We start from the raw sequence: 19,141 nt of genomic DNA, 5'->3' as shown, positions 1-19,141 counted from the left end.
TGGAGTGGGGCTGGGCTTCCCGGCCCCAGTGATCATACCTGGAAGGAGACCAGGTCCATACAGAGAGCCCCCTCACCTCTATGCACTGGGACCCTGTTCCCCATCTGAACTGGGAACCTCAAAGCCTCATCCCTGAGACGTTCCCCTAGGGGATCGGTGTCCCTGGATCCCTCCTCTCTGCTCTGCCCCACACAGAGGGCGCCCTATGGGGTCAGAGGGTCAATCTGCATCTCTGGGCTGGCTGGGTGCGGAGTCGCTACCCAGCACACGGAGTGGGGCACTCATCGCCCTGCCTTGTGATCTCTGTGCTGTGGGCCAACGTCACCCCAAGCTGGTCCTGCCAGTCCCCAGCAGGGCACGGACGGGGCTTCTGTGGCTACTTCACCCACCCATAGGGGCCAGGATCCTCTGCTGACTCACGAATTCCCGGTGTCAGGGATACTGGGTTTGACGGAAGAAATCCCACCCATGGAAGCCTTCTGCCCTTCAGCTTGGCTGAATGTTTTTCTTCTACAACCTGGTTCTTTCCCTCCCGGGCTAGGAATTTTCTAGGGTTTTGGTGGCTGAAAAACTTCCTTTGGGGGTTGAAAATGCAAAGTAGGAATGTCCCTCCGGAAAACAACCAACCTTCTGGTATCTGCTCGGGAGAAGGCGCCGGGCGGGTGGGCGGGCGTGTTGGAAAATCTCCCCTTTAAAGAATGGCAGCGATTGGCTTTATTGTGGGACCTAGACCCAGGTCAGGGACTTCTTCCTGTGCTAGTCCCAGCATGGATCACAACCCCTTCCCCGAGCAGTGTCCGGTTCAAACAGACACAGAATCATTTTCATTCTTAAAAGGGGATTCTGAGGCCCCAGGGGTGTGTTCCTAGCGGGTTTAGGTGCCCGATTTCCGTCAGCCACCCATGGAAATAGGAGCCCCATGTCCAAGTTGAAGTTCCCCCCAGAGATCCTGGGCTGAGCTGGGAAAGGATCCCAAGTTTCTTAGCTCCAAGCCCGTCACCTTAGCTCCCTGCTCTTGCCCCTCTCCAGTATCTGCTCCTTCCATCTCTCCCCAGCCGCCCTACCAGCAGCTCGTTGCATCTCCAAGTAGGACACACGGCTTGGCAGTGGAGTCCCACAGAAGCCCTGTGGGCTGATCCCCCCCATCCGCATAGGCGGAAAGCCTCAGAGGTACTCAGGAGAGGCTGCAGGGGTCCCAATAGCCCCTTGGCCCCAGGTAGTTCAGGGGAAGACCCTCAATCACCCCCAGTCCCCTACCCTGCATGGGCCCCTCTCCCCACACCCCCAGCGCCCTTCCCCCACTCACCAGCCCAGCACCCGGGGGCATGAGGAAGGCCCAGGGGAGCAGCCCCAGCACCAACCGCTTCATCGTCAGATCTATCCTGGGCATGTCATGCAGCCTCTCCCTCCGGTCTGAGGCTTTTATGGACCAGGTGGGGACAGGGCCACATACTCTCCTGTCTGGGAACATCCACTGGAGATCGGCCATGGGGGGAGATGCCCATTGGGGCAATTCTCAGGTCACGGCCACGCCCACCTAGCGGGAGGTTTCCTCTCTGTTCCGGTCCCTGGCCTGGCGCCATGGCCAACAGAGTCCCTGCCCATCCATCTGCCTGAGGATGTGGCTAACACAGCGGCTCACAGCCTGGTCCTGACTGTGGACGTGACTAACGCTGCCTCACCCTAGCCAGCAGTGTCAGAAACCCTCCAGGGCTGTTCTGCAGCAAGATTCCTTGGCCCCTAGATTTCAGGGGCAGGCCAGGAGGGACAAGGCCTGAACCTACAGGCCAGACACACTCTGTGACAGCAGCCTCCAGCCCCGCACTGTGGGCAAAGCCAGGGCAGATCGAGAGTGCGGAGATCTGCAGACCTGTCCAGCCGGCAGTGCTGCAAGGAGATGGCTCTTGTGAGGGTTTTGGAGGTGAAGAGGGGACTCTCCTTTGGAGCTGGGCCTAGTAGATTTTGGGGACCCCTGTGTGCAAAACAACATGATCACCCCATGACGGGGGCACCGGCTCCTGGCTTCTCTGGACTCCAGGATGGTGCCAAAAATGTGGGGGTCTGGACTGAGGCAGGAGTTGGGTGCAGAAGGGGGCAAGGGCTTCAGTGGGAGCAGGAGCCCGGGGGTGCGGCTGTGGCCAAGATATTTGGAGTGCCAGGGAGGTTGGTGGCAGGAGTGCGGTGCGGTGCAGAGTCTGGGTTTGAGTTCTGGGAGGTGGCTGAGGGATGGGCCAGGTTGGGGGTTGAGGCTCGGGGAGGGCATTAGGATGCAGGACGGGCTCAGGGATTGGGGTGCAGGGCATATACCTGGGAAAGTGCCCCTTTCCTGATGCAAGTCTCAGGGATCTGCCTTTGGCTGGGATGTCAAAGGGAGTTAGGCACCCAAACCCCTCTGAGGAGCAGGGCCTAGATGGTCTTATTCCTTATTGTGATTACGGCTCTTCCCTGGTTCTCTGAATCCTGTCAGCCACCCCATGCTCCTCCCCAAGCCTGGGCCTTTCACACACCGAACCTCCCAGTGGCCAACATGTCAACCCAAAGAGCCCCAAGAAAAGGGTTGCATGTGATTTCCTTCCGTAGAGCGATAGAACTCTAGGGCAGGAAGAGACCTTAGAAGGTCACTGAGTCCAGCCCCATGCCCAAAGCAGGACCCAACTTAACAGAATCCTCTCCCTGTTGGGGGTGGAAGCGGGGCGGATTTGCACACACATAGTAGTGAGCATCACAGGTCCAGCCATTTCCGCATCCCATCTCCCACAGGGGCTAGTCTCCGATGCTCCTGGCCCACATTCCAAACGGCTGTGGAGCCCTGTTCAGGTGGGTCCAGCACTGGCCAGATTGGGGAGAAGAGTCTAGAACGATGCATGAGAATCCTGAGGTAACTAGAATAGATCTCTCTGGACAGGGATGGGGCTAGGACGGATGTTTGGGCAACTAGAAGAAAGTAGAAAAGATCCCGATGGAATGCGATGGATCTAGAATGGATGTGTGGTGATGTAGAGGAAACTAGAATAGATCTCTATTGACGTGGATAGATCTACAATGGAGGTATGAGTATCTAGAGTAAACTAGAATAGATCTCTATGGATAGGGATGGATCTAGAATGGATGTGTGGAGATCAACAGGAAACTAGAAAAGATCTCTATTGATGTGGATAGATCTATAATAGATATGAGTCTCTAGAGAAAACTAAAAGAGATCTCTATGGATAGGAATGGATCTAAAATGGATGTGTGGGGGATCTCAAGGAAATTCAGTGTCATATGGTCTGGTCACATGCTCTCGTGTGATTTGCTGAGTGACAGCTGCCATTACTCACAGGTTGTCTGAATGGTTCCTAAGAAGGCTGAGCTCTGGCATGGTCCATTGTCTTGGTTGACGGCCCATCGGCTCTCTCTCGCTCCGCCGCTGGTCGTGGGTTAGATCCATGTCCTGTATTTGAAATACAGATTCATTGTCCGTACTCCTCCCCTCAGACACAAAGATGACACACGCTCAGAAATAGGACATATCCTATTGGGCCGATCCTCACGCTTCCAATGACCCCTTACATGGCCAGTCTTGTATAAATCTCTCCCCCAATCATGGAGCTCTATATTGTAGAGGTTCATGCATCTGTCTGTCTGTGAGTCTGTTCAAGGACGCCTCCTACACTGTAAGAGCTAAGCCAGGGGTGGGCAATTAATCTGTGGCAATGCACTAGGGTTCACCTCCATTCCCTCCCCATGGATCACTTATGTGCCTCTGAAGGAACAGGCAATCGCAGCTCTCATGGGTTAGGAAGGTTGATCCTTGGCCAATGGGAGGTGTGATATGCTGTATGTGCAGAGAAAATAAGATGGGATGGGCCCTGACAGAGGGTAACCCTGGCCGATAAGCCCCACCCCCCACATCAGTTGAGACTTCCGTATTGGCTTCATGAGAAGCAGCCCGATCTTCAGCACTCCGTCAGCCCTCCCAATTGCTCTGCATGGGGACGTCCCTGCTGTGTTGACATCTTCGGGCCTGTGACGGCGCGTTGGGTTTTTCCCGTCTCCTGCACCCCCGTAATGGCACGAACAGACTCCACCGGCCAGTAGAATAGAAGGAGTTTATTGCTTCTCCAGGATACAGCACTGCAGAGAGGTAATCTGGTTATAACAACTGGGGCTAGGAGGCCTCAGTACCCCCCCTTGAGATGGGGGGGTGGCTGGGCCCTACAATCCCAGCCCCCTCCCTAGCTCCTTCTCCCCTGCTTCCCAGACTGAAACTAACCTTCCAGCCCTGCCCCCTAGCCAGGGGCAGCATTTCACCTTCCTTTCTTTCTCTCCCTGGGGGGTAGCTGGTCAGACAGGTTTGGAGCCCCCTTTGTATAATGACTCACCCCCTGCCCTGCTGGGCCATGCTACAGGCAGCAGAGGTCGCCCACAGCCCACTGCCCAGCATAGCAACCAGCAAGGGCCGTATTCTGGTATTCACTACGTCACAGGGCCATATTCTGGTATTCACTACGTCACAGGGCCGTATTCTGGTATTCACTACGTCACAGGGCCGTATTCTGCTGCTCCTGCCTCTCCTTAGGATCAAGGATGTGACCATTTCGGGATCTCTTTCACCTCCATCACCTTTCACCTCCCAAGTTGCAACTAGTCCCTCCTGGTCCGTCAGGGGGATCCTGACTGGTTTGGATGCCAAGCTTCAGTTGCCCTTCCACCCACTGTCCTGATGCTCCTGCCTTGGAGCGGCCCCCCTGGGAAACTCCTCCTTTCCGGACAGGTTGTGGGAGGGAGAAGAGGGGTGCTGATGTCAGGGTGTCCCTCCCCTTCCACGCCTGTATCCCATCTCCACACAGAGAGAGGGGGATGGAGGGATCTTGGCAATTCAAATCTCTACCATTCTCTCACATTGTGTGCGTCTCTGAAAGTCTCACATACACACACTGCCCTCCCCTTGCATCTCCCACTCACCAACACACACGTGGGGGACTGTGGTTACTCCTGGTACTGCTCACAACGCGGGCTAGTTTGGGTTCATGACTGGTCTGGGCATTGTCTCAGTTTCATTTCCTCTCTTATGCCTGAATTGAATTTTGAGGAGTGAGTTCTAAAATGGAGAAGTAGTACAAGGGCCCTGCCATCAATCAAACATTAGTCCTGCCCCCTGTCACCAGAAGTCCCGCCCTTGGGGGTAACACATCCGGGGTCAAGAGGGACAGGTGACCGGAAGTAAGGGGTGTCATGTGACCCTCTAAGGACTCGCCCCGCCTCCCTCTACGGACTCGCCCCGCCTCCCTCTACCAATCAGGAAGGGTTTTTTTCCCTGTGGGACCACCCTGCAAGCTGCTTTGACCAATCGGGGGGGCAGTTCCAGGACCCATTGACCAGACCAGAAGCGGGTCGTGTGACCCCTCTAAGAGCTTCCCATGACACCCTCTGCCAATCAGAGCATAGCACTTCCCCATAAGTTCTAGCGCCACACAAGAGGAGGCCATCTTGTTCCAAGAGCGCATGTTTCAGAGAGCATGCAAACGCTGAGCGGAAACATGGCTTCTTTCACCAACTTTGTTTTGGTGCCGAGAAGAAAGCGCTACATCAGCGACAGTTCCGAGGAGGAAGGAGAAGTTGAAGGGAGCCCTTTGGCCCAGCCACTGATGGATACACCGGAATCTGACGCCGAAACCCAACCGCTCACGAGGCAGCCCGACGAGCTAGATGGCCTGCAGGAGAAAGGTGACCACGGCTCCCAGAAGTTGGAGAAGATGCATGGAAAAGAAGCCAAACAGGTAAATGAAACATCGAAGTTGTGGCATCATGGGGTTAGGAAACCGCGATTTAGTAAACTTTAAAAAAAAATAAAATGACCAGAGCGTCTTACATTATTTCTTTCTGGCAATTTCTCAACAGCTCGACGATGCCTTTCTAGCTGACCCTCAGACCCAGGACAGCATTGCATCGGACAAGGAAGACGAATCAGGCCCACCTGGTTTTTGCTCAACACCAATACAAAGCATTGAAGAGAACGCCAGGGACGACGGCCATGAAGAATTCAGGGGGTGGCTTGGCATTGACCTAGTTGAGCCAGTGCCACATCCTAAGCGTAAAAAAGTTATGCGCTCTATTGTACGCGTTGCTGTTTATACCTTCCTTAGCCACTGTCTTAGGGTATGTCTACACTACCACCCTAGTTTGAACTAGGGTGGTAATATAGGCAACCGGACTTGCAAATGAAGCCCGAGATTTGAATTTCCTGGGCTTCATTTGCATAAAGCCGGGCGCTGCCATTTTAAAATGTCCGTTAGTGCGGACTCCGTGCCGCGCGGCTACACGCGGCACGGACTAGGTAGTTCGGACTAGGCTTCCTATTCGGAACTACCTGTACTCCTCCTTTCACGAGGTTGGAATTTAAAACTCTACGAGCACCCCCACCCCTGTTTTTTACAACTGTCACAAGGAGGCACAATGTTCCATTGAGGTGCAACTCTATTTCTCTGGAACAGCTTTGCGGTCTGGTTTAAAAAATCCTCAGCAGACAGTTCATCCCTAGTTCTTCTGACTGAAAACAAAGGGTTAGTTAAATTACGGCTCTCTAAACGTAACTGAACATAATCAGGGCCTACCCGACCATTAACGTCATCTAGAACTAACTGTATTCCCTTACGCATGGCTTCAATAACCTGTTTAACTGAATTTATTTGCTCAAGATTGACAAAATGAAATGCCTCACAATACACTTACCCCACAAATCTAGGTACTTCACGTTGCCAACTTCTCGCTCTCTCCATATACAACTCTGGATTTTCACAGGCACTTGAGGGTTCCTCTACGGGCCCATCAGGGGCATCTTCTGCCTCAGACGCTATTTCAGAGTCAGAGCCGTCTCTGTGAAATTCATCAGGACTAGCCAGGGACCCGTCTACAGACTCACCACCCCGCAGGTCAGATAAGCCATTTTGTGAGCCTCCAGCAGGGGGCATCTCTTTTTGGTATTTTTTTCCTCATCACCTCTTTAGCCTTTTTTAAAAAATTTGCAGTGATCTTGGCCTGGCACTTATTGGAGGCCACCCATTTATCCGCCAAATGCTGTCCCCCCTCTTTCTTTTAGGCCCCCTGAGGATACAGAATTCCTCAGTTTTCTGAATGAAGCATCAAACTCTTCCCCCATACTAGAATATGGGGGAGCTGTGATGAGCTTATGGTTTTGGGAGAATGGTTTGTCAGTCCTTGGTTTTTTATTCACAACCCCTAGAGCGCGTGCTCCGGGTTTGTGAATGTGGGCGTTTTTGCTCACAGTTTCCTCAGGGCTTGGTGTGGCAGTGGCCGCTGAGGAACTGGAGTTGTGTTTGTGTGGCTGCAACACCTCGGCATTGCAGGAGTTTTCAGTCCTTGGTGTTTTATTCACAACCCCTAGAGCGCGTGCTCCGGGTTTGTGAATGTGGGCGTTTTTGCTCACAGTTTCCTCAGGGCATGGTGTGGTGGTGACCGCTGAGGAACTGGAGTTGTGGTTGCATGGTTGTTTCTTACTAGAGTCTTTTGTTTTGTCCTTGGGTTTGACGTATGTGAGGTTCCGACCGCCCGGATGCTTCATCTGCATTCTTGTGCTGTTTTGCGTTGTTAAGGGTCTCAAAGCAGATTCCTGGTTCTTTGGCGGTTCTGGAGGAGGTGTCCTTGTAGCTCTGACTACAGCATTGCTCACAGTTCTCAGGGCTTGGTGTGGCAGTAGTCGCTGAGGAACTGGAGTTGTGTTTGTGTGGCTGCAACACCTCGGCATTGCAGGAGTTTTCAGTCCTTGGTGTTTTATTCACAACCCCTAGAGCGCGTGCTCCGGGTTTGTGAATGTGTGTGGTTTTGCGCACGTTCAGAACCCCTAGAGCGCCTGCTCCGGGTTTGCGAATGTGGGCATTTTCGCTCACAGTTCTCAGGGCTTGGTGTGGCAGTGGCTGCTGAGGAACTGGAGTTGTGTTTGTGTGGCTGCAATGCCTCGGCATTACAGGAGTTTTCAGTCCTTGGTTTTTTATTCACAACCCCTAGAGCGCATGCTCCGGGTTTGTGAATGTGGGCGTTTTTGCTCACAGTTTCCTCAGGGTTTGGTGTGGCGAAGACCGCTGAGGAACTGGAGTTGTGTGTGTGTGGCTGCAATGCCTCGGCATTACAGGAGTTTTCAGTCCTTGGTTTTTTATTCACAACCCCTAGAGCGCGTGCTCCGGGTTTGTGAATGTGTGTGGTTTTGCGCACGTTCAGAACCCCTAGAGCGCGTGCTCCGGGTTTGTGAATGTGGGCGTTTTTGCTCACAGTTTCCTCAGGGCATGGTGTGGCGGAGACCGCTGAGGAACTGGAGTTGTGGTTGCATGGTTGTTTCTTACCAGAGTCTTTTGCTTTGTCCTTGGGTTTGACGTGTGTGAGGTTCGGACCGCTCAGATGCTTCATCTGCATTCTTGTGCTGTTTTGCGTTGTTAAGGGTCTCAAAGCAGATTCCTGGTTCTTTGGCGGTTCTGGAGGAGGTGTCCTTGTAGCTCTGTCTACAGCATTGTCAGAAAAGTTGTCCATGCCTGTGAGGTGGGGGAAAAACATTTTTTTTTGTAAAAACACAACAACAACACATCTAAACTTTACCATCTCTCTCACCCACACCTGTGTATTTACTTAAAACCTCAGAACAACCAAACCGACAAGCAAAACATATTTACTGGGCTTCCTCGATCCATCGGTCACTGATGCCGGTGAATTTTCCTTTTCAGCTGTCTCTCTCCTTTTTCTCTTGAGCTCGTTTTCCCTCTGGTCTAAGGACCTCTCACGTTTTGACTTTACTGTGGAGCAAACAACATTATTATAAAACACATGAAACCCTCTTGTAAACTTTAAAATCATTAGCGTGTTTTTCTATTTAAAAAGTTATAGCTTCAAAAACAAAATAATCCACTTCAGGCTGTACAACAAACACCAGTTTTGAGTTTATTTCTCCCACTTAAAAAAACAAAAATAAAAACCCACAATTTTTTTAAATACATCTCATTTTGCAGGATAAAAGCCAAAACTGCTTTTAAAACCCCTTGTTAGTTTCAACAAACCAAGTACTGTAAAAAACCCTACACCTATGCCTTGCACAGCCCCTTCCCCCCCCCCACACATATACTAAACAGCAGCTTTATAACACACACCAAACCAAGTTTGCAGCCATATACTTTTCAAAACCCACATGCATTTAACACATCACATTTTGTACAGAAAAAGCAACCCACCAAACACTCTATACCAGCAGTTTGCCAATGTCAGGGACTTTAACCCGGACGGCCTCCGTTCGTTGTCTGACCGCAAAGAGACAGGCAACACCAGCAAGATCCAATCACAAGCTCTTTATTGAATAGTGCGCACTACAATAGAGAGCGGCCAGTCTCCTAAGTGAACCAGCTCTGATTTCAGTAACAAGTAAGATTATATAGACAGTTCCGTCGCGTCATAAAACATTTGCCCAAGCATCTCAGCCTTCCCTTAATTAGTTAGAAGCTTCTAGTGTTAATGAGTATACTTCATGGCCTTAAGCAATTCATAATACGTCAACAGCTTTCTTATCAGCCCAGAAGGCAAGTACCAAACAACAAAGAGACAGGGAGTTAAAACAACAGAGGGCAGAGACAGTTCGTTAAGATCAGGGTGAGAACAGAAACAGGGAGTTACCTTCTCAGTTCTCAAACTAGCTGTTCCCATCACAGGCACAGCCTTTCACTTACTTTACTTCTGCAACTCAAGCAAGTATGTAGTGAACGCCCCCTTGCTTGAACTATGTCTCTAGTTCTGCTCAGGGACTACTTAGAAACTTTTGTTAACCTCTTTCCTTGATCTGTCTTAACATAACTGCACTGGGCCCAATTCTCTAGGTCCTAACACCAACATCTATTTTAAAAACACACCTGTGTCTGTGTCAAACTCCATCACACACACACCTTCAAAAACTCCCCACAACGGTTTTAAAACCATTTGCAACTCTATTTTTTAAAAGCAGCAGTATGCAACAAACTGTTTTTTAAAAACCACTTATATGTAGCATAAGCCCCTGAATCACCCACAACTTAACCCCTACAGACAGCTTTTTTTCAAATAAAAACCCCAGGTAAAAACACTCCACCTTTTTGTAACCATCCCAGATACTTTTAGCCTAACCCCACCACTTCCTCCCCCAACTCAGAATTGAACATTTTTTTTTTAAACACATTTGGCACAGAAAGAACAACCCACCACCCAGCAGTTTGCCAACATATAGTTTAAAAACACCAATAAGCTCCCCCACAATTAAGTTTTGAAAAAAAAAAAACCAACTCACAATTTAAACGTTACAATTAGTTAAAAGAAAAAAAATAACCCGCACGCTTTAAAAAAAGATTATGGATAGTTACCTTCTACCACAGGGTAAAGGCATGCTGGCACAGGGCTATTCTATTTTCCCCTATGTATATTTGGGACTATGGAATAAAGAACAAGCAAAAAAATGTGAGTTAAGATTACCCCCAAATGCTTCAAACCCCATTTTAAAAACACACCTAGGTCTTGCACAGACCTCATCTCTCTCTCTCACAAATCACACACACACACACACACACACACACAAACCCCGCATAACTTTAAAAGCCAATTGCACACAAGTTACCTTTCACTATGGGATAAAGTGTTGCAGGCACATGCTTGTTCTGTCCCCCCCCCCCCCCCCCCAATGTGTGCTTGGGCCTTAAGGTTAAAGAATAAGCACAAATGTTAGTTAGTATTACCCAGGGTTTTTTTCAACAGTATTAAGCACAACTACAGTTAAAAATGGTTTTTACCTTGGCCTGGTGGGGAACTGCAGCTTAAAATTACTGGTTCCATGTTAAACAGATCACACCGCAATAAAGATAGCCACCATTATTTTACTAAGAGAGCATGGCCAAAGAGAGGCATTATAGAATATATATTTTCAAAGTTAAAAACAGGGAACACACCTTCTCCTGTTGCACTCCAGCAGCCATTCAAGAAAGTTTCTGTTGAAAAGGACAGTCTCCAAACTACCTAGGTTTTTGATACCTTCCTAACACATTGTTTCAAACAACTTCAAAGTAGTAACTAGCAGGTGAATTTGATCACTGCAACTCTGAAATAATAGATCCTTAAAGACTTTAGGCACCCCTCCCTAGCATTGCTCTTTGTGATCTGAGGGTGGAAGAATTAAGCTGTCTCCACAACTGAGTTGCTTTTGGCTACATTTTTTTCCTTTTAGTTAAAATATATTTTTTGTAGGGCTTTCTTACAGTATTAACAGTAAAAGCACCAATCCTTAATGTAGCTGTATCCATTTCCACGTGGACACCATTTGCAGATATCAATACATGTCTTGGGCTTTGTTTTTTCTAAACATGCTTCTTTCATGCTGAAGGCTTGGGGTTTAAATGAAATGCTTTTAAATGTTTGATTGTCTTTAGAGCAAATGCTTGTTCTAAAGTATGGGTAAAAGTTGGAAACATTTCAGTTTGGGGTTAGACCCTTAATTTTTTGTAACTTCTAATGGCTAGGAAAAAGTAGCCCCTAACTTTTAACCAGCTCTTGGGTCATATTTAAACTGTCCAATAGCATTTCTACCAACTCCTGTGTCCTTTAAACTATCCAATAGCGCTCTACCCACCCCAGGGGTTATATTTAAACTGTCCAATAGCATCTGCAAACTCCTGAGGTGTTATTTAATTAGATATTCATCAGAGCCAGCCCATCCAACCCATCAAATTTAATTACTAAACATTAACCTCAACAAGGGTAAGTGGTCACACCTAAACCTAACCACTGACTAGAGCCCCTGGCTATTCAGCGAGGTGTGGTGAAACCATTGAGTTCATGTCTAATAAATCCTAACTGGGGGGGGGGGGGGGAAATACTTTTTTCCTTTTATTTAAAAAAACAAAACATTTTGAGGGGTTTTTCCTTCCCCCGAGTTTCTACCATACATCTTTCAGGCTTTTTCAGTAAATGGGCCTCTTTATACAAAATGGATTCTCACAAACTTTATTTTTTTAAATGATTTTATTTAAAAAACATACAGACCATGTGTTCCACTAAAACTTTTACTCATGTAAGGATCACACAAACCTTCTGAGAGAAGAGAGTCACAAAAGCCCCTTTTCAAGAGATATTTACAGCTACTACGTTTTATATCTCATGTGTGTCCCCTCACCATTTTCTAACTTCATCCTTTTAGACATCTTACAAATAGGCTTTTTCTTAAGCAGGGTTTTGGCATTTCACGAGGAGTAACAGTAGTTTGGACTAGGAAGCCTAGTCCGAACTACCTAGTCCGGGCCGCGTGTAGCTGCGCAGCACGGAGTCCGCACTAGTGGACATTTAAAAATGGCGGCGCCCGGCTTTATGCAAATGAAGCCCGGGAAATTCAAATCTCAGGCTTCATTTGCAACTCCGGTTGCCTACATTACCACCCTAGTTTGAACTCGGGTGGTAGTGTAGACATACCCTTAGGGAAAAGCTTTTTGAGGACTGTGAGGGTTGTGTCATAGATGCACCAGCCCAGTGGTACCATGACTGTGTGACTTGGACTCCAGAGGATATAAACTGCAAGCTCCGGGGCCTATGTGCTGAACTGTGTTTGGAAAGCTTATTAAATACTAATAGAAATGTAGCCGTGTTAGTCTGGTGTAGCTGAAGCAAAAAACAGGACTATGTAGCACTTTAAAGACTAACAAGATGGTTTATTAGGGGATGAGCTTTCGTGGGCCAGACCCACTTCCTCAGATCAAATAGTGGAAGAAAATAGTCACAACCATATATACCAAAGGATAAAATTAAAAAAAATGAACACATATGAAAAGGACAAATCACATTTCAGAACAGGAGGGGGATGCAGGGGGGGGGGGGGAGGAAGGAAGGTAAGTGTCTGTGAATTAATTATATTAGAGGTGGGGAGAGTGAGATGTCTGTGAGCTAATGGTATTAGAGGTGATGGGTAAGATAGTTTGAGCCTTTGTTCATTCCTTCCTGGAGAGTGTCGAATTTTAACATGAATGACAGTTCAGAGGATTCCCTTGAAACTATTTTCTTCCACTATTTGATCTGAGGAAGTGGGTCTGGCCCACGAAAGCTCATCACCTAATAAACCATCTTGTTAGTCTTTAAAGTGCTCCATAGTCCATTATTAAATACTGTTATTGCCGTAGGTAATGCTATGCAATGTCTGTGCTTAACTCAAGAACACATAGCACAAGGGGTGACTTTGGTAAATGCAGTGCAATTCAGTCAAGATCCTCACAGTGTTTTAAAGACCATGACCAAGCCAAAAGACCCCTGCTTAGAGGGTTATATTGAATGTCTGGTGCGTACAAAAAGTTACAGAACCCTGCTTAAGAAAAAGACTATGAAAGATGTATGGTAGAAACTCAGGGGAAGGAAAAACCCCTCAAAATGTTTTGTTTTTTTAAATAAAAGAAAAAAATCCCCCCTCTCCCCAGTTAGGATTGATTAGACAAAAACTCAATAGTTTAACCGCACCTCACTGAATAGCCAGGGGCTCTAGTCAATGGTTCGGATTAGGTGTGACCACTTACCCTCAAGTGAGGGTAATGTTCAGTAATTAAATTTGATGGGTTGGATGGGTGGCTCTAATGAATATCTAATTAAATAACACCTCAGGAGTTTGCAGATGCTATTGGACAGTTTAAAGGACACAGCAGTTGGTAGAAATGCTATTGGACAGTTTAAATATGACCCAGAAGATGGTTAAATGCTAGGGGCTACTTTTTCTAGCCATTAGAAGTTACAAAAAATTAAGGGTCTAACCCCAAACTGAAATGTTTCCAACTTTTACCCATACTGTAGAACAAGCATTTGCTCTAAAGACAATCAAACATTTAAAAGCATTTCATTTAAACCCCAAACCTTCAGCATGAAAGAAGCATGTTTAGAAAAAACAAAGCCCAAGACATGTATTGATATCTGCAAATGGTGTCCACGTGGAAATGGATACAGCTACATTAAGGATTGGTGCTTTTACTGTTAATACTGTAAGAAAGCCCTACAAAAAATATATTTTAACTAAAAGGAAAAAAATGTAGCCAAAAGCAACTCAGTTGTGGAGACAGCTTAATTCTTCCACCCTCAGATCACAAAGAGCAATGCTAGGGAGGGGTGCCTAAAGGCTTTAAGGATCTATTATTTCAGAGTTGCAGTGATCAAATTCACCTGCTAGTTACTACTTTGAAGTTGTTTGAAACAATGTGTTAGGAAGGTATCAAAAACCTAGGTAGTTTGGAGACTGTCCTTTTCAACAGAAACTTTCTTGAATGGCTGCTGGAGTGCAACAGGAGAAGGTGTGTTCCTTGTTTTTAACTTTGAAAATATATATTCTATAATGCCACTCTTTGGCCATGCTCTCTTAGTAAAATAATGGTGTCTATCTTAATTGCAGTGTGATCTGTTTAACATGGAACCAGTAATTTTAATCTGCAGTTCCCCACCAGGCCAAGGTAAAAACCATTTTTAACTGTAGTTGTGCTTAATACCGTTTAAAAAAAAAAAAACCTGGGTAATACTAACTAATATTTGTGCTTATTCTTTAACCTTAAGGCCCAAGCACACATTGGGGGGGGGGGGATTAACAGAACAAGCATGTGCCCATAGTGAAAGGTAACTTTTTTGCAGTTGGCTTTTAAATTTATGCAGGGTTTGTGTGTGTGTCATTTGTAAGAGAGAGAGAGAGAGCGATGAGGTCTGTGCAAGACCTAGGTGTGTTTTTAAAATGGGGTTTGAAGCATTTGGGGGTAATCCTAACTCACATTTTTTTGCTTGTTCTTTATTCCATAGTCCCAAATATACATAGGGGAAAATAGAACAGCCCTGTGCCAGCATGCCTTTACCCTGTGGTAGAAGGTAACTATCCATAATCTTTTTTAAAGCGTGCGGGTTATTTTTTTCTTTTAACTAATTGTAACGTTTAAATTGTGAGTTGGGTTTTTTTTTTCAAAACTTAATTGTGGGGGAGTTATTGGTGTTTTTAAACTGTATGTTGGCAAACTGCTGGGTGGTGGGTTGTTCTTTCTGTGCCAAATGTGTTTTCAAAATAAATGTTCAATTCTGAGTTGGGGGAGGAAATGGTGGGGTTAGGCTAAAAGTATCTGGGATGGTTACAAAAAGGTGGAGTGTTTTTACCTGGCGATTTTATTTTAAAAAAGCTGGCAGTAGGGGTTAAGTTGTGGGTGATTCAGGGGCTTATGCTACATATAAGTGGTTTTTAAAAAACAGTTTGTTGCATACCGCTGCTTTTTAAAAATAGAGTTGCAAATGGTTTTAAAACCGTTGTGGGGAGTTTTTGAAGGTGTGTGTGTGATGGAGTTTGTGACAGACAAAGGTGTGTTTTTAAAATAGATGTTGGCAAACTGCTGGTAAGGTGTGTTTGGTGGGTTGCTTTTTCTGTGCAAAATGTGATGTGTTCAATGCATGTGGGTTTTGAAAAGTATATGGTTGCCAACTTGATTTAGTGTGTGTTATAAAGCTGCTGTTTAGTGTATGTGTGTGGAGGGAGGGGGAAGGGGCTGTGCAAGGCATAGGTGTAGGGTTTTTTACAGTACTTGGTTTGTTGAAACTAACAAGGGGTTTTAAAAGCAGTTTTGGCTTTTATTCTGCAAAATGAGATGTATTTAAAAAAATTGTGTGGGTTTTTGTTGTTTGTTTTTTTAAGTGGTAGAAATAAACTCAAAACTGGTGTTTGTTGTACAGCCGGAAATGGATTATTTTGTTTTTAAAGCTATAACTTTTTAAATAGAAAAACCCCTAATGATTTTAAAGTTTACAAGAGGGTTTCATGTGTTTTATAATAATGTTGTTTGTTCCACAGTACGGTCAAAACATGAGAGGTCATTCGACCAGAGGGAAAAGGAGCTCAAAAGAAAAAGGAAAGAGACAGCGGAAAAGGAAAATTCCCCAGCATCAGTGACCGATGGATCGATGAAGCCCAGTAAATGTATTTTGCTTGTCGGTTTGGTGGCTCTATGAGGTTTTAAGTAAATACACAGGTGTGGGTGAGAGAGATGTTAAGTTTAGATGTGTTGTTGTTGTGTTTTTACAAAAAAAATGTTTTTCCCCCACCTCACAGGCATGGACAACTTTTCTGACAATGCTGTAGTCAGAGCTACAAAGACACCTTCTCCAGAACCGCCAAAGAACCAGGAATCTGCTTTGAGACCCTTAACAACGCAAAACAGCACAAGAATGCAGATGAAGCATCCGGGCGGTCCGAACCTCACATACGTCAAACCCAAGGACAAAACAAAAGACTCTGGTAAGAAACAACTATGCAACCACAACTCCAGTTCCTCAGCGGTCACTGCCACACCATGCCCTGAGGAAACTGTGAGCGAAAACGCCCACATTCACAAACCCGGAGCACGCGCTCTAAGGGTTGTGAATAAAAAACCAAGGACTGAAAACTCCTGCAATGCCGAGGTATTGCAGCCACACAAACACAACTCCAGTTCCTCAGCGGTCACCACCACACCAAGCCCTGAGAACTGTGAGCGAAAACGCCCACATTCACAAACCCGGAGCACTCGCTCTAGGGGTTGTGAATAAAAAACCAAGCACTGAAAACACCTGTAATGCCGAGGTATTGCAGCCACACAAACACAACTCCAGTTCCTCAGTGGCCACCACCACACCAAGCCCTGAGGAAACTGAGTGAAAATGCCCACATTCACAAACCCGGAGCAGGCGCTCTAGGGGTTCTGAACGTGCGCAAAACCACACACATTCACAAACCCGGAGCACGCGCTCTAGGGGTTGTGAATAAAACACCAAGGACTGAAAACTCCTGCAATGCCGAGGTGTTGCAGCCACACACACACAACTCCAGTTCCTCAGCGACTACTGCCACACCAAGCCCTGAGAACTGTGAGCAACGCTGTAGTCAGAGCTACAAGGACACCTCCTCCAGAACCGCCAAAGAACCAGGAATCTGCTTTGAGACCCTTAACAACGCAAACCAGCACGAGTGCAGGTGAAGCATCCGGGTGGTCCAAACCTCACATACGTCAAACCCAAGGACAAAACGAAAGACTCTGGTAAGAAACAACCATGCAACCACAACTCCCGTTCCTCAGCGGTCACCGCCACACCATGCCCTGAGGAAACTGTGAGCGAAAACGCCCATGTTCACAAACCCGGAGCACGCGCTCTAGGGGTTCTGAACGTGCGCAAAACCACACACATTCACAAACCCGGAGCACGCGCTCTAGGGGTTGTGAATAAAAAACCAAGGACTGAAAACTCCTGCAATGCCGAGGTGTTGCAGCCACACAAACACAACTCCAGTTCCTCAGCGGCCACTGCCACACCAAGCCCTGAGAAATCTGTGAGCGAAAACGCCCACATTCACAAACCCGGAGCACGCGCTCTAGGGGTTCTGAACGTGCGCAAAACCACACACATTCACAAACCCGGAGCACGCGCTCTAGGGGTTGTGAATAAAACACCAAGGACTGAAAACTCCTGCAATGCCGAGGTGTTGCAGCCACACAAACACAACTCCAGTTCCTCAGCGGCTACTGCCACACCAAGCCCTGAGAACTGTGAGCAAAAACGCCCACATTCACAAACCCGGAGCACGCGCTCTAGGGGTTCTGAACGTGCGCAAAACCACACACATTCACAAACCCGGAGCACGCGCTCTAGGGGTTGTGAATAAAAAACCAAGGACTGACAAACCATTCTCCCAAAACCATAAGCTCATCACAGCTCCCCCATATTCTAGTATGGGGGAAGAGTTTGATGCTTCATTCAGAAAACTGAGGAATTCTGTATCCTCAGGGGGCCTAAAAGAAAGAGGGGGTACAGCATTTGGCGGATGAACTGGTGGCCTCCAAAAAGTTCCAGGCCAAGATGACTGCAAAATTTTTAAAAAATCCTAAAGAGGTGATGAGGAAAAAATACCAAAAAGAGATGCCCCCTGCTGGAGGCTCACAAAATGGCTTCTGACCTGCGGGGTGGTGAGTCTGTAGACGGGTCCCTGGCTAGTCCTGATGAATTTCACGGAGACAGCTCTGACTCTGAAATAGCATCTGAGGCAGAAGATGCCCCTGATGGGCCCGTAGAGGAACCCTCAAGTGCCCCTGAAAATCCAGAGTTGTATGTGGAGAGAGCGAGAAGTTGGCAACGTGAAGTACGTAGATTTGTGGGGTAAGTGTATTGTGAGGCATTCCCTTTTGTCAATCTTGAGCAAATAAATTCAGCTGAACAGGTTATTGAAGCCATACGTAGGGGAATACAGTTAGTTCTAGATGACGTTAATGGTAGGGTAGGCCCTGATGATTATGTTCAGTTACGTTTAGAGAGCCGTAATTTAACTAACCCTTTGTTTTCGGTCAGAAGGTCTAGGAACGAGCTGACTGCTGAGGGTTTTTTAAACCAGACCTCAAAGCTATTCCAGAGTAATAGAGAGTTGCACCTCAATGGAACAATGCGCCTCCTTGTGACAATTGTAAAAAACAGGGGTGGGGGTGCTCGTAGAATTTAAAACTCTATCCTTGGTATTTAAATTATTCATAAAAGAGACCATGTTTAGTAGACCTGGCCTACACCGGTACCAGTCTGTATTTTGCGTGCGGGCTCTTGGCCGTCATGTCCGATAGTAAACCTACGGACGCCAAATTGTTAGAGGGGGTGAGAGAGCTTCCCGGGAAACTGGGGTGGTCAGATCCAAAAAAGGTTATGCTCAGCGGCGTAGCAAAGTTTATCCTAAATGAACAGCATTTAGGAGTTAACATACAGGTGGTGCTGTATACGGCGAAAGGCAGCTGGGGCTTTTTTAAAATGGGGGTCCCGGTGTACCCCAAGATGATTTTATCCTGTTGCACGATGAGCATTATTATGGGGTTCTGGATGTGAAAAAGTTGTTCGGAGCGAAAAATTGAGTTTTGCCCCACAGTGTACAGTCACGACCACTCTTGCAGGTACTGTTGCTGCCTCTGCTTGAGCAGAACGTGCTCAGACAGCGTGGGCGTGTCACTGAGGTGTCCTAGCTGTAGACTATTTTGTCGATCCAAAGAGTTCTTAGTCAGACACACAGACTGCGCATCGAAAAAACAAGTCGAATGCCTGTCTAAAACTTTGTGTGATGTGTGTCAGTCTTATGTGGACAAGCGACGGTGCT

At 47.1% G+C, this 19,141-nt stretch overlaps 1 protein-coding gene and 2 pseudogenes across 1 annotated transcript in view; 1 reads left to right on the top strand and 2 right to left on the bottom strand.

The window, feature by feature from the left end:
• The window catches only part of LOC149521081 (Fc receptor-like protein 5), a 203,585-nt gene that overhangs the window by 106,600 nt on the left and 77,844 nt on the right, over nt 1–19,141 (bottom strand). The gene's annotated exons all lie outside the window — the stretch shown is intronic.
• LOC149521085 (uncharacterized) lies at nt 5,688–7,570 on the bottom strand (annotated as a pseudogene).
• LOC149521084 (uncharacterized) lies at nt 13,268–19,000 on the top strand (annotated as a pseudogene).

Source organism: Pelodiscus sinensis, chromosome 30, assembly GCF_052426305.1.
Source record: "Pelodiscus sinensis isolate ZL-2025 chromosome 30, ASM5242630v1, whole genome shotgun sequence".
NCBI classification, from domain to species: Eukaryota; Metazoa; Chordata; order Testudines; family Trionychidae; genus Pelodiscus; species Pelodiscus sinensis.
The sequence above is the reverse complement of the archived record's forward strand: the minus strand, read 5'-3'. Positions and strand labels throughout refer to the sequence as shown.